Source organism: Ornithorhynchus anatinus, chromosome 3 (genome assembly GCF_004115215.2).
Source record: "Ornithorhynchus anatinus isolate Pmale09 chromosome 3, mOrnAna1.pri.v4, whole genome shotgun sequence".
NCBI classification, from domain to species: Eukaryota; Metazoa; Chordata; class Mammalia; order Monotremata; family Ornithorhynchidae; genus Ornithorhynchus; species Ornithorhynchus anatinus.
This window is the reverse complement of record NC_041730.1, coordinates 127,401,475-127,404,167: the sequence shown is the minus strand read 5'-3', so window position 1 is coordinate 127,404,167 and position 2,693 is coordinate 127,401,475. Positions and strand designations below refer to the sequence as shown.

The 2,693-nt window shown below is 45.7% G+C and overlaps 1 non-coding gene across 1 annotated transcript; it reads right to left on the bottom strand.

The window, feature by feature from the left end:
* Positions 1–1,931: 1,931 nt before the first annotated feature.
* On the bottom strand, positions 1,932–2,069 carry LOC114810488. The gene has a single exon (XR_003758187.1). It is a non-coding gene; the product is annotated as a small nucleolar RNA SNORA7 (small nucleolar RNA).
* Positions 2,070–2,693: the final 624 nt, after the last annotated feature.

The following is a 2,693-nucleotide window of genomic DNA, read 5'->3' as shown; positions in this document are numbered from 1 at the left end:
AATGTACAGATCAGTAACAGAGACAGTCCCTGCCCTTTGACGGGCTTTACAGTCTAATCAGGGGAGACACACAGAAAAAAACAATAGCAATAAATAGAATCAAGGGATGAACATCTCAATAAAACAATAGCAAATAAATAGAATCAAGGTGATGTACATCTCATTAACAAAATATATAGGGTAATGAAAATATATACAGTTGAGCGGACAAGTACAATGATAAGGGGAGGGGAAGGGAGAGGGGGAGAAGGAGAGGGAAAGGGGGGAAAGAGGGCTTAGCTGAGGAGAGGTGAATGGGGGGTGAGTAGAGGGGGATCAGAGGGAGCAGAGGGAAAAGGGGGAGCTCAGTCTGGGAAGGCCTCTTGGAGGAGGTGAGCTTTAAGTAAGGTTTTAAAGAGGGGAAGAGAATTAGTTTGGCGGAGGAGAGGAGGGAGGGCATTCCAGGACCGCGGGAGGACGTGGCCCAGGGGTCGACGGCGGGATAGGCTAGAACGGGGGTCGGTGAGGAGGTGGGCGGCAGAGGAGCGGAGCGTGCGGGGTGGGCAGTAGAAAGAGAGACGGGAGGAGAGGTAGGAGGGGGCAAGGTGATCGAGGCCCATGCTCTATCCACTAGTCCACAATGCTTCTACTCACCCCATTGCAAATTGCTACATCCTTCCTCACCACATGGTTGTGTTTGTACTGATGTCTACTGGTTGTATAATTTCTGTATTCTTGGGAAATCGATTCACTTAGAATAGTGAAATTGCCTCATCTTTAATCAATCTGTTTTGTCTCCCTGGTGAGTGTAAGATTCTCAAAGACAGAAATTGTGTCTCCATGTTATATTGTTATCTCTAAGTGCCTAGACACTTGCCTGTTTTGCTTTTCAAGTACTAATTCTCTTCCCCTCTTCAAAACCCTACTTAAAACTCACCTCCTCCAAGAGACCTTCCCAGACTGAGCTCCCCTTCTCCCTCTACTCACTCTACCACCCCCCCTCACCTCTCCGCAGCTTAACCCTCTTTTCCCCCCATTTCCCTCTGCTCCTCCCCTTCTACCTTCCCATCCCCTCGGCACTGTACTTGTCTGCTCAACTGTATATACTTTCATTACCCTATTTATTTTGTTAATGAAATGTACATCACCTTGATTCTATTTAGTTGCCATTGTTTTTACGAGATGTTCTTCCCCTCGACTCTATTTATTGCCATTGTTCTTGTCTGTCTGTCTCCCCCGATTAGACTGTAAGCCCATCAAACGGCAGGGACTATCTGTTGCCGACTTGTTCATTCCAAGTGCTTAGTACAGTGCTCTGCACATAGTAAGCACTCAATAAATACTATTGAATGAATGAATGAATACTTAGTACAGAACATCGCACCTAGTGACTATGCAATGAATGTTGTTATGACTATTCAAACAGTACCCTATTCACTGTTTCAGTTAGTCAATGGTGTTTATTGTGTGCTTACTATGTGTAGAGCACTGTACTAAGCACTTGGGAGAGTACAAAACAAATAATTAACAGACACTTTCCCACCCCTTAACCAACTTAGTCTAGAAGAGGAGACAGATGGTATTGCAATAACTTATAATTACTTTAAAATTATAAAATAATTTAAAGATACGGGCCCAGTGTATATTATGTACATAATGTTGGCTCCAAGGCTCTTTTACCCCAGTCTTTTCTTTCCTCTCTAGAGGAATGGTTATTTTACCCTATACCAAGATAAATACTGTCTAGGTCTTGTTGTCAAGCCCTCTCTGACTCATAGCAATGCCATGGATACGTCTCTCCCAGAACACCCCACCTTCATCTGCAACCGTGCTGTCATGTATCCATAGAGTTTTCGGAAGGGGTTTACCATTGCCTCCTTCCGTGCAGTAAACTTTAGTCTCCACCCTCAACTCTCTCCCATGGCACTGCTGACCAGAACAGGTGGGTTTTGACTTGTAGCAGATTTCCTTCCACTCGCTAGCCACTGCCCAAGCTAGGAATGGAATGGACAGGCCTCTGCTTGACTCTCCCTCCCCAACTCGAGACTGGTAGAGTACTAGAAACTCTCCAAGTGAGAACCTGCAAAACCCAAAAGAAGCAACACAGATAGGCTCCAACCTAATTTGGGGGTAGGGAGGCAGAGAATGTCACCATGGACTTGAAATATTCCTTTGAGGTGCATACATTTAGCAGATCACTGTTCACCGGTCTCCCTGTTCTGGGTGATGATGAAAGCAGGAGAGACTTGAATGATAGAGAAAAGGGTGTTTAGGTCCTCTCTCCTCTGACTCATCTTAACAGCTCCCAATACAAGTTTTTCTCTCAGGGAACCTTGCTTGTTTAGTAGTAGTAATAATAGTAGGAGTCATATTAGTGGTCACAGTCATTATTAAGCAGTTACTCCGTGCAGAGCAGGACATCTCTCCCTGGATGTCTGCCCGCCACCTAAAACTCAACATGATCAAAACTGAGCTCCTCATCGTCCTTCCCAAGCCCGGTCCTCTCCCTTACTTCCCTATCACCGTAGATGGAAAGTCCATCCTTCCCATCTCTCAGGTCCGCAACCTCGGTGTCATCTTTGATTCGGCTCTCTCGTTCACCCCACACATCCAATCTGTTACCAGAACCTGCCAGTCTCACCTTTATAATATCGCCAAGATCCGCCCTTTCCTCTCCACCCAAACGGCTACCTTACTGCTACAGGCTCTCGTAA